The 13578-nt window shown below is 38.1% G+C and overlaps 1 protein-coding gene and 1 pseudogene across 4 annotated transcripts in view; one reads left to right on the top strand and one right to left on the bottom strand.

The window, feature by feature from the left end:
* Nucleotides 1-13578, bottom strand: part of OSBPL8 (oxysterol binding protein like 8) — a 251023-nt gene that overhangs the window by 223829 nt on the left and 13616 nt on the right. The window lies entirely within an intron of this gene.
* LOC119542393 lies at nt 4786-5970 on the top strand (annotated as a pseudogene).

Here is a 13578-nt window from a genome sequence, read left to right as displayed (position 1 = left end):
ATACTGTAGTGAGTCAGTCAAGAAGGAAATTAACCATGATTATCAGATATCTGAAAGAGAAAATACTTAGAATACATACAAAAAGTAAAGCAAGAGTTTCATAATCACCATCTTATCTAATCTGTGGATTCTAAAACCAAGAGTTTCACAGAATATAGAGAAAGTTCAAACAAAATAATCAGTAAATACATGTCAACTGCATTAGGCAATATTTATAACCTTGACTTCGTCTGCACTGGACAAATAAAGAAACTGCACATGAGCTAATTTATTTCTAAGTTACTTTAAATTTCAAAGAAGTATTTACTATGTAGATTCTATAATACCTTATATAATCAAGCCAAATCTGGGGATATAAACCTTCCAAGTCACAACCCTTCTAACAGCATTTCAACTTCAAAGTAGTCAGCATTTTAAAAATCTGGTTTGTAATAAACTTTCGATTGCAGGAGAATTAAGACTCCAATAATAAGAAACCAATTCTAACAGACAACATCAAAGCTGTAGAAGAAAGAACGACAAAGTCAGTCCCATGAGAAAAGAATCAACTAAGATTAAAGGGAAAATGTGGCAATATCGTGGGGGCAGGGGGAGAGAAATGGCAAAATTTACATGTGATTTGTCCAGTATTATTTATGGTACTATTCAAAGCTCAATCAATTCAGTGTCTGATGATTCAGGAAAGAAGCCTGGAAAATTTAAAAAGAGAGTAAGTAAAGGAAAATCTAATACAAGGCTGGGAAATTTTTTAAGTATAAAATGAAAAGACGAAATTAAAATTAAGGCTTTCAATGAACTTGCTAGGAAATCTGAGCGCAACATTTAAAAAGTACCAAAGATATAGAAGAGAACAAAAAATAATAAAGAAAAAATATTAGTAACTACTGAACCAAGGTAGCTTTCACACTTAAGGCAGGAAAGTAAAAGAAAAAGAATGATAACGTCTCACTTGTCTGGATACAGTAGAGAAGCAGAAAATAAGTAAAGACTTCTGAGTAATCAAAATGTCACAAGGGTCATGTGCTTAAAACTGAAATGCCATTCTCCAGGGCAAAGTCACTGTTTTATGCACAGTTCTAATTGGTCTCATTCAGTTACCAAGCAGTCAATCAGAAATGTCAAAAGAATCACGACATGTGAGAGTTGGGGTAACTGACAACAAAATAGGAAACAGAAAAACTAACAAGTAAACAAGAATTCAAAAAGAGCACATGGATTTCCAGTTTCCCATCTGAAATGTAAACAGCTTAGAAGTCCACTCCTGTACTCATCACAAGAAAAAAACTGAAAAACTGAAAATCAACAATTTTTCTTAGATCCATTAGAGAATTGAGGTCACAGGGAAAATCACCACTCTGAAAATTGAAGAGAAACAGATACTGGGAGCAGAAATTACCCCTGAAGCCAGTATCTGGGATAAGAATATTTAAGATAATTGACTAATTGTTGGGGACTAAGCCTGGACTACTGTGAAAGATTAAAAGCTCCTGAAGGTCCAGCCTTAAAGGATGCCCATACTTCCGTGAATTTTACCTCCAGGAGGCCCACCAGGTTCTCACAGCAAAGATCCAATAAAAATCCCCTGACGCTTCTGGCATGGGGAAAGGAAAAGTAAGCATTTAAAAATAAGCCTCAAGGGTACTGTTCTCCTGCTACTTTAACAGATCCTTAACCTACATGGAAAAAGGAAATACCCAGCTCCAGCCCCTTCTGGTCGTCCTGTGTCACCTAAGAGAAGAAAAAGAAGTGCTGAGAAACACAGATTACAGAATGCTTCCTCTCCCCCTACATCTTACCATCAATCACATCAATAAAGCTCCTGTATAAAAATAGGGGGCTTCAACTGAAAAGAATTTCCAAGCTAGGACCCTATTTTAAAAGGATTCTCTAAAGAAACCCAAAGACAACAGAGAAGACAAGAACAAGGAAAACTGAACGCTCTGAGAGGTACAGCTATGTTAATCAGTAAACACAGCTTAACTGCAAGCCAGGTAAACAAAAAATCTCCAACTAAAAGCCTATTTACCTCAGTTCCAATCACCCACTACATCATGTCCAAATTTCAACAACAACAAAAAATTACTAGGCATACTAAAAGGCAAAAACAAAGCCTGAAGAGACACAATAAGCACCAGAACCAAATTCAGATATGATAGAAACTTTGGAAGTATCCAACCAAGAATTTTAAATAACTATAATTAATATGCTAAGGGCTCTAATGGAAAAAGTGAACTAGCAAGAACAGATGGGTAATGTAACCAGAGAGATGGAAACTCGAAGAAAGAATCAAAGGGAAATGCTACAAATCAGAACCACTGGAACAGAAATGAAGACTGCCTTTGACAGGCTATTCAGTAGACTGAACAAAGCCAAGGCAAGAAGATTTTTAAAATTTTTATCCTGTTTTCATATATACAACCTAACATTTCCCCTTTTAACCACATTCAGATATACATTTCAGTGCTGTTAATTACATTCACTATGTTGTGCTACCATGACCACCATTCATTACCAAACATTTCCATCATTCCAAATAGGAACCCTGTACTTTTTTTTAATTCATTTTATTGAGGTATATTCACATATCATACAATTGTCTATGGTGTACAATCAACTGTTCATAGTACCATCATATAGTTGTGCATTCATCACCCCAATCAATTTTTGAACATTTTCCTTATACCAAAAAGAATAAAAATACGAATAAAAGATAAAAGTAAAAAAGAACTCCCAAATCATTCCATCCCCCCATCCCACCCTATTTTTCATTTAGGTTTTGTCCCCATTTTTCTACTCATCCATCCATACACTGGGTAAAGGGAGTATGAGCCACAAGGTTTTCACAATCACACCGTCACACCACATAAGCTACACAGTTATACAATCGTCTTTGGGGATCAAGGCTACTGGGTTGCAGTTCGACAGCTGCAGGTATTTCCTTCTAGCTATTCCAATACACTAAAGACTAAAAAGGGATATCTATACAGTGTATTAAGAATGCCCTCCAGAGTGACCTCTCAACTCCATCTGAAATCTCTCAGCCACTGAAACTTTACTTTGTTTCATTTCGCTTCCCACTTTTGGTCAAGAAGATTTTCTCAATCCCACGATGCCAAGTCCAGGCTCATCCCTAGGAGTCATATCCTGCATTGCCAGGGAGATTTACACCCCTGGGAGTCAGGTCCCATGTAAGGGGCAGGGCAGTGAGTTCACCTGCCAGGTTATCTTAGCTAGAGAGAGGGAGCCACATCTGAACAACAAAGAGGTACTCTGGGAGAGACTCTTAGGCACAATTATAAGTAGGCTTAGCCTCTCCTTGGCAATAACAAGCTTCATAAGGGAAAGCCCCAAGATCGAGGGCTCAGAATACCAAATTGTCAGTCCTCAATGTTTGTGAGAATATCAGTAATAACCCAGGTGGGGACACCCAACATTTCTGCATTTTTCCCCAGCTCCTCAGGGGGGCCCTGCAAATATATTTTTATTCTCTGCCCAGATTACTTTGGGACGTATAACTATTCATACTAACCTGTACAAACCCAACAGATCTCACTTCCTATTCAAAGGAACCCTGTACATTTTAAGCCCTGACTTTCCGTTCCATAACTCCACCCCATCCCATGGTAACCTATATTCTAAATTCTGACTCCATGCATTTCCTTATTCTAATTATTTCATATCAGTGAGATTATAATACAGTATTTGTCCTTTTGTGTCTGGCTTATTTCACTTAACATGACATGTTCAAGGTTCATCCATGGTGTCACATGTATCAAAATTTCATTCCTTTTTACAACTGAATAATATTCCATTATATGTATATGCTACATTTTGTTTATCATTGGTTGATGGACACTTGGGTTGCTTTCATCTTTTGGCAACTGTCAATATTGACACTGTAAACATCAGTGTGCAAATATCTGTTCAAGATCCTGCTTTCAATTCTCCTGGGTATGTACCTAGTAGTGAGATTTCTGGGTCATACGGTAATTCTACACTGAATATTTTGAGGAACTGCCAACTGTCTTCCACAGCAACTGCACCATTTTACAATGCCACCAGCGATGAATAAGTGTTCCTAGTTTTCCACATCCTCTCCAACACTTGTAATTTTCCGTATAGCAGCCTTTCTAATGGGTATGAAATAGTATCTCAACGTGGTTTTGATTTGCATTTCCCCAATGGATACTGGGAATGTTGAGCATTTTTTCATGTGCTTTCTGGTTATTTGTATATTTTCTTTGGAGAAATGTCTATTCAAGTTTTTTGCCCATTTTAAATTGGTCTGTCTTTCTGTTGTTAAGTTGAACAACAACAAAAATATTCTGGATAGTAAACCTTTATCAGATATGTGGTTTCCACATAATTTCTCCCATTGTGTGTTGTTGTTTTACTTCTATGATAAAAGTCCTTTGAGGCACAAAAGTTTTTAATTTTGATGAGGTCCCATTTATCTAATTTTTCTTCTGCTCCCTGTGTAAAGTCTAAGAAACCATTGCCTAACACAAGGTTCTGCAGATGCTTCCCTACATTTTCTTTTAGGAGTTTAACAGTTCTGGCTCTTATATTTAGGTCTTTGATTCATTTTGAGTTGACTGTTGTATAAGGTGTGAGATAGGGGTCTTCCTTCTTGTTTTTGCAAATGGAAATCCAGTTTTCCCAATGTGTTGAAGAGACTATTCTTTCACAATTGAGTGGTCTTTGCCTGCTTGTCAACAACCAGTTGGCGGCCGGCCCCAAAGCGGCAACATGGAGGCCCTGCTGGGAGAGGAGGCCCAGCCTGGAATGGAGGTCCTGCAGGTCCTGGATCTGTATGGCAATATTGGCAGCATGCACCAGGCGCTGAGAGAAAGCTGTGTACCCACCTAAGTAGTGGCTGCCATCTCCGTAAATACCGTCGCTAATGAAGTATACAAGTATATCTTTCCCTGACACACTGCTACTGGCCAGACAATTGAAGGCATTCCCCTAGAAGAGTCTGACAGATGGTCTTTCAGTATTATTTTGATGAGCCCTCCATGTCAGCCATGCAGGGTGATACGATGGATCCAAGGACAAATAGCTTTTTATATATTCTAGATATTCTCCCAAGATTACAAAAATTGCCAAAGTATATTCTTTTAGAAAATGTCAAAGGTTTTGAAGCATCTTCTACAAGATGTAATTTCTCAAGCATTGCAGTTACTAAAAACCTAGAATCATTCTCTCTCTAAACAACTTGTTGAAGAAACCTGTTGGTACAAACAACAGAAAAGTACAGCTTTCAGTACCAAGAATTTCTACGATTTCCAACCTCTCTTGGCAGTCCAAACTCAAGACTGTGTTATTTCCTTACTGAAAAACTTCAGTCAGAGCTGGTACCTTTTCAAGCCCATGGTACTGATGGAATTCTCCACAATTGGATCTAAACAGCCATAAAAATGTATAATAAATGTAGAAAAGAAAATTGAATCCAGTGTTTTATCTGATGGCCGCACACAATATTCTGGCAAAGAGGCCATACTTTTTAGGCTTGAAACTGCAAGCTTAAAAAGAACAGTGATCTCTGTTTGGATGCTCAAAGATTTTCTTGAAGGTGACACTGACAGGAAGCAGTACTCTTTACCCCCAAAGTTGTTGCTGCAATACACTCTTTTATAGGACACTGTTAAGTCCTCTTGCAGAAGATCCACATGCTTTACAAAAGGTTATGGAAGCCACATAGAAAGGACAGGATCTGTGTTACAAACTGCAGAGGATGTGCAGATTGAGAATATCTACAAATCCCTTACCAATTTGTCACAAGAAAAGATAAAGAAATTGCTAATGCACAAACTGCAATATTTTACTCTGAGAGAAATAGCAAATCTCCTTGGAGTTCCTCCAGAGTTTGGATTTCCTGAGGTAGCAGTGAAGCAGCACTGTCACCTACTTAGAAATAGTCTCAACATGCATGTAGCAACTAAACCAATCAAAATCCTGTCTGAATGATTTTGACATAACTGTGTAAAATGGTTACAGTGTTCCCTCAATTCCAGACAATAATTCTGAAATTCTATTTTGATTTATTTTAGACTAAATTCAACCACATTATTTTAATCTTTTTTAAATAAAGAATTTGGAATTTATCACAAAAATGTCATCAATGTGTCATCTTACATTTATTTCTGTATTTTGTAAAATGCACAGTATTGTTATGCTTTATGGATAACACTTTTATATGAAATTATTAAATAAAAATATTCTTTTTAAAATATAATGTATAGACAAATTTTGGATCATTAGCATTTTAATGTCAATGTGAGCATTTTCTAAAATGTCATATCAGGCATAGTATAACAAACCTGAGAATCTGTATATTTTGTATGTTGATGAAAGAAGTTATTTTATCAATCCTCTCATCTTTAATAATGTTAGAAGATTATTCCTAACTTTAAAATGATGACTAATTCTCACCTGTTTCAAATATTTGAAGTTTAATGCTTAATTCCAATCCTCTTACCTTTCATTTATTTTACCTAATCAAATTATTCTCATTCAAGTTATACAACTACAACTGCCTGAAGACTACATTAGAAAAAATAGTTCTAAATTGCTGTGTACATCTAAGGAGGTCAGAGAGAATATAGTCTCACAATTTCTATTTATCTTTCCTTCTACCTCCAGCTCACAGGCAAAGCTCATTTGTACATCCTTCTCTTTGCTGTGCTGTGGGTCAGAGCTTGCTCTTCTTTCTCTGCCTCACGTTGTAAGCTGTGTCTGCCACCACACTCTACAGAGCATAACAGGACATGGAGAGATCAGGGAGGAGATCCCGTCCTCCGTCCCCATTACATAAGGCTCTTATCTGTGAATTACTGTTATAACTTTAACTTTGTCTATCTCCCATCATTAACCTCTTGGAATTAGAGTTTCTAATCAGACTAAGTCTTGTATCATGTATCCTGTGGTTTTGAGTTCAGTGATAAAGGCAAGTGACTGAGAAGAGAAATAAGAAGAAACTGTATCACAAAATTTTACTATTTTTATTTCCCTCCACCAAGTTTTGAGAAGAACTCATAGGTAAATACAGGCCTAGGGAAGCTGTAGGCCAACGCAAATCATAGCACCTGTCACGGTCTGCATTTTGTGTACACATCTGAAGACAAGCCTCATTACCAGTCTCATGCTGTTGAGTGTGCAGCAATCTGAAATCACTCTGACACATTTTCAAACTTTCTCTTCATACTAAAGATGCTAAATCAATAAAAAGGTTCAGTTTTGCTGTAAATAGACTATGATTAGAATTATGCTATAACTATAGTGTCCTGTACTCCACTGAGCAATTTTAAATAGAAATACAAAGGCACAGTATATCATCTCCAAACACCTGGGACATCAATGGAGATGTTTCGTACAAACTGGAAGGCAGAATAGGGCTTCATGAAATTTGTTAAATATCAAAGTGTATTCAAGGGCAGATGGTAATTCTTCCTTTAATTCATTGTTGAAAATAAGTAGTAGCGAGCATAAAATTCACATCTTAATGAAGAAATACTCATCAGAATGCATTTTATTTGCATATCCACTGTATGTTATCAAGGGGAAATAGGACTGCTACTACACAGTGGAGGTAAACAAGAGTTTGCCTGGAATACAGGAGGTCCCCTAGGGTGTCTCTTAGTACTAACATGCTCTGTGATTACAGTCAATGAAAAACTGCAACAGCCTAATCAGTCAGGAGTACTAATGGCCCAAAAAATTCAGGAAGGACGGTTTGGGTCACTCAACCAGGTAAAGAACCATGGCCAACTGAGGTGCTTGCCAAGGGTAAAGGGAATATGGAATGGGTAGTGGAAGAAGGTAGCTATAAATATGAGCTACAGCCATGTGACCAGTTACAGAACCAAGGGTTGTAAGGGTTATGAATATTTCTTCCTTGTTTTGTTATAGGTATGTCTGTACATACACAGAAAGCAAATATCTTTGTTTTCTTCCCTACCTTATCACTTTATTATATGACGTAAGTTGTATTAACTTCACATCACAGTGTTTAAGTTACAGGATATCAAGTTAAGAGTGTATCTTACAAGAATTTCTGGGGAAGATGGTGGAGTAGGGAGCTCCAGGACTCACTCCTCCTCCAAAAACAACTAGTGGACAGGCACAAACTGTCTAAAACAATTGTTCTGCAGTTCCAGAGACCAGTGCAGCACTATACAGCATCAAGGGAAGACCAGGACAAAAAGGCTGAGAACTGTGAGTAGCTCATTCCAAGGCAGTAACAAGTGCCCATCCCCCACACTCACGGCAGGCAGCCTTGGAGTCCAGTCCCTGGCTGGCTAATGCAGATGGAGAGAGACATGAAGTCCTCTTCCTCAAGAACGGGGGGAGAGGGCTATGGCCAAGCAAGAATCACTGCTTTTGAGTGGCAAATTCGGATCTCTGGATCCCAGCTCTGAGCTGCTGATTCAGCTCGCCCTGAATGGGGACCATCAAGGCCACTGTATCAACCACACTCTCAACAGGGGCGGAGCCAGTGGAAGTTTAAAGACACAGTATCTGCTTAGGGCAGCAGTGACCAGTTTGTTGAATGGTACCATTTGCTGGGCAGACCAGGAAAACACAACTTTGAGGAGAAATCAAAAAGGATATTTAGCGTTTTTCAAGGCCCTCTGCCCAGGGCTCTTTGGAGCCGCTCTGCATCACTTTTATGGAACCTTAGCCTTGTTCTAGCTGGGAAATACTGACCTGGGATCATCCTCTCTGGGGTGCCCCATCTCCCAGAATTTGCCCTGTAGGCCAAAACAGCAAGAGGCCATGAAAAGAATGAATATTTTATATACATGTTTTAAATAGTCATATCTATCACAAATTTTTCTTTGTAGTATTTTTACATTGATAATTATGCTTGAAAGGTCCTTTTCCATCCCAAACTCAGATAATAAACTACTTTTTCTTCTTTAAAAAAAAAAAGACACAAAACAAAACCAAACAGAACAGATCAAGATTCCCAAAGAAGGAATGAGGAAAGGAAGCTTTCTCCTGAGGGTGAAACAATTGCATAAATACCGAAATCTTACAAATTGTACTGCACATGCAAGGCAAGAATCAGATGAAGAAGAGCTGAAAAAACTCTGATCAGTTAAACATGTGCAATTCTAAAGGTCTAGAATCAATTGAACCAAGTGCCAAAGAAGTGCTTTAACACAAAGCCGATCAACACTAAAACCCTAGGCAAGAGAAAGAAACTGATCTTCAGAGGAAATTCATCAAGATACTCAGATGCCTAGACATCAGTAAAAAAAATTACAAGCCATACTAAGAAACAGGAAGATATGGCCCACACATTAAAACTTTGGAGGAGACACAGAACTTAGAACATCTAATCAAAGAAGTTCAAACAAATCTCCTAAATCAATTCGAGCAGATGAAGGAAAACATGGCTAGAGAAATAAGGGATATTAAGAAGGCACTAGGTGAGCATAAGGAAGAATCTGAAAAGAAGCATAGAAATTATGGGAATGAAAGACATAATAGAAGAGATTAAAAATACACTGGAAGCATACTACAGCAGATTTGAACAAACAGAATTAAAAATAAGTGATCTAGAAGGTAGTACAATCAAAATCTTATAGACAGAACTTTTGTTAACTGATGAATGGATAAATAAAATGCGGTAAATAAATATGATGGAATGTTATACAGCAGTAAGAAAGAATGCAGTCCTGAGCATGCACCAATTGCAAACTATGGACTACAGTTAACACTAATATATTAATAATCTTTTATCAACAGTATCATGTACCACACAAATGCTAAGGGTCAGTTATAGGTGTGGAAAAGGGGTATGGGATGTTTTGTGGGGTTTTTTTGAGTAATGAAAATGTTCTAAAATTGATTGTGGTGTTGAATGTACAACTATGTGACAATACTGTTAACCACTGATTGTATACTTTGGATACACTGTACCGCGTGTGTGAATATATCTCAATAAAACTGCTTAAAAAAACTTACAAAAGAACAGATAGAGAAAAGAATGAAAAAATTCAGGAGGGTCTCAGGGATTTGAATGACAGCATGAAATGCACAACCATATGTATCCTGGGTGTACCAGAAGGAGAACAAAAAGGAAAAGGGGCAGAAAGAATATCTGAGGACGTAATGGCTAAAACCTCCCCAACTCTTGTGAAAACATAAATATACATGTCCAAGAAGCACAATGTACTCCAAACAAAATGAATCCTAACAGACCTACTCAGAGACACATACTAATCAGAATGTCAAATGCCAAAAATGAAAAGAGAATCCTGCAAGCAGTAAGAGAAAAGCAATTCATCACATACAAAGGAACCGCAATAAGATTAGGTACCAATTTCTCATCAGAAACCATGGAGGTGAGGTAGTAATGGTATGACATATTTAAGGTACTGAAAAGAGAAAAACTGCCAGCCTAGAATTCTTTATCCAGCAAAACTGACCTTCAAAAATGAAAAAGAGTTTTAAAATATTCACAGATAAACAGAAACTGAGAGAGTTCATCAACAAGAGAGCTGCCCTACAAGAAACACTAAAGGGAGTTGTGCAGGCTGAAAGAAAAAGACAGGAGTAGAGGCTCGGAGTAGAGTGCAGAAATGAAGATTATTAGTAACAGTAACTAAAAGGGTAAAAAGAGAGACAAAGTAAGATATGATATATAAAATCCATTACTTTTACAGCAGTAACATTGAATGTTAACGGATTAAATGCAAACAGTCATCTAAAAGAGCCAGGGTATCTATACTAACATTGGACAAAATAGCCTTTCAATGTAAAACTGTTATGAAAGACAAAGAAGAATACCATATTTTTAAAAGGGGGCAAATCCACCAAGGAAAAATAACAGTTATAAATATTTATGCAACTAAGCAGGGTGCCCCAAAATACATGAGGCACACACTGGTAAAACAGAAGAGAGAAATGAACATCTGTACAACAATAGTTGGAGACTTCAATACACCACTCCCATCATTAGACAGAACATCTAAACAGGATCAATCAGGAGAGAGAACATGAGTAATATGGTAAATGAACTAGACCTAACAGACATATACAGAACACTGCAACCTAAAACAACAGGATATACATTCATCTCAAATGCTCACAGATCATTCTACAAGATAGAACACATGTTGGATCACAAATCAGTATCAATAGATTTAAAAAGATTGAAATTACACAAAACACTTACTCTGATCATAATGGAATGAAGCTGGAAATCAATAAGAAGTGGAAAACTTGAAAATTCACAAATATATGAAGATAAAACAACACATGGAAGCAATCGATGGGTCAAAGAAAAATTGCTAGAGAAAAATCAGTAAATATCTCAAGACAAACCAGAATGAGAACACAATATATCAAAACTTACAGGATGCAGTAAAGGCAATGCTGAGAGGGAGTTGCCCTCAGTGCCTACATTAGTGTTACGTTTTGTTAATGCTGCCCATTATACAAAATACCAGAAACGGATTGGCTTTTATAAAGGGGTTTATTTGGTTACAAAGTTATAGTCTTAAGGCCATAAAGTGTCCAACAACAGGGTACCTTCACTGAAGGACGGCCACTGGCATCCAGAAAACCTCTGTTAGCTTGGAAGGCATGTGGCTGACATCCGCTTGTTCTCAGGTTGCGTTTCAAGATGGTGTTCTCCAAAGTGTTGCTCTTGGGGCGTTTTGTCCTCTCTTGGCTGCAGCTGCTCTTCAAAATGTCACTCAGCTGCTTTGAGGTCCCTCTGTTTGCAACACTTTTTATAGGACTCCAGTGATTTAATTCAGACCCACCCTGAATGAGTGGGGTAATACCTACATGGAAATTACCCAATCAAAGGTCTTGCCCACAGTTGACTGAGTTGCATCTCCATGGAAACACTCAATCAATAGGTTCCAACCTAATCGACACTAATACATCTGCCCCCACAGAACTGCATCAAAGATAATGGTGTTTTGGGGGACATAATACATCCAAACTGGCGCAATTAGTAAAAAAGAAAGAACTAAAATGAAAGATCTAACTACATACCTGGAGGAACTAGAAAAGGAACAGCAAACTAACAAAGATTGGAGCACAAATAAATGAAATAGAGAATTAGACTTTACACCCAAAGTACGAGCAACAAAAAATAGATAAATGGAACCTCCTTAAAATTAAAAACTTTTTCACTTCAAAGGACTTTGTGAAGAACATGAAAAGACAGCCTACGCAATGGGAGAAAATATTTGGAAACCACATAGCCAATAAGGGCTTAATATTTAGAATACATAAAGAAATCCTCCACAATAAAAAGAAACCCAAATAAAAAGTGGGCAAAAGACTTGAATAGACATTTTTTCCAAAAATGAAATACAAATAGCTAAAAAGCACATGAAATAATGCTCAACATCACCAGCTGTTAGGGAAACGCAAAAAAAGAAACCAAGAGATATCATTTCACACCTACTACAATGGCCACTATTATTTAAAAAAAAAAATGAAAACTACAAGTTTTGGAGAGAGTGTGGAGAAATGACAACAATCATTCACTGCTGGTGGGAATGTAAAATGGTGCAGCCACTGGTAAAGACACTTAGGTCCCTCAGGAAGCTAAGTGTAGAACTGCCGTATGATCCAGCAATTCTGTTACTAGGTATATACCCAGAAGAACTGAAATCAGGGCCTTGAACAGACATTTTCACACCAATTTCATAGTGGCATTATTCACAACTGCCAAAAATTGAAGCAACCCAAGTGTCCATCAACCAATGAATGGATAAACAAAATGTGGCATATACATACAATGGAATACTATCCAGCTTTAAGAAAGAATGAAATGGAGAACCTAACATGGTGGCTAGAAGAGACAGGGCAAAAAAAAACACCTCCGTGAAAAATACTAGATAAAAGCCAGAAAGTGACCCAGAACACCAGTTCCAGCGATGCACCAGTTGAACAAGGTCTACTAAATCCACAAGAGACCATGCACTTGGTGAAACTGGGAGTCTGCATTCTAAAACGAGTGAGTACGCCTGCTGAATATCCAGCAGCCACGCTGCAGTGTGGAGAAACTGTGGATTGGCATTTGGAGGCAGACTAGTTCTTTTTTAAAAAACCCAAAAGCAGCTGCAGATACAGCAGCGAGAACCACACAGTGAAGCGCAGCAGGAATGGCTGTGCGAACGTCTCAATATCTGGCGTGAAAGATAGCCTTTCGCACACCGCTGCTATATGTTTCAGAGCAAGGAAGGTAGAGGTGAGCCAAAAGCGGAAAATAACCATGCCCCTTGCAGCCCAGAGCCACGCCAAAACACCCAGTGTGACAGGAAGTTTTTCCAGCAACACGCGCACACATCACAATATCGGGCATGGAAAATAGCCTTTCGCGCACCCACAGCTAACTGTCCTGGAGCTGAGAAGGTGGAGCTGTGTGAAAAGGGGGAAATTAATACGTCCCATACAGCCATCCCTACAGCATGCTGGAAACTCACCTACACTGTCCGGCGGCCCAGAACTTCTCTTGAGGGACGGTGCACACTTGTGACATAGCACAGCCTTCCCTCAGCAGAGGTCCTAGAAGGGCACAGCTTGGAAGAGGCACCCATTCAG

This window comes from Choloepus didactylus, chromosome 8, assembly GCF_015220235.1.
Source record: "Choloepus didactylus isolate mChoDid1 chromosome 8, mChoDid1.pri, whole genome shotgun sequence".
NCBI lineage: Eukaryota > Metazoa > Chordata > Mammalia > Pilosa > Megalonychidae > Choloepus > Choloepus didactylus.
Note: the sequence above shows the minus strand (reverse complement) of the source record. Positions and strands in the feature narration are given on the sequence as shown.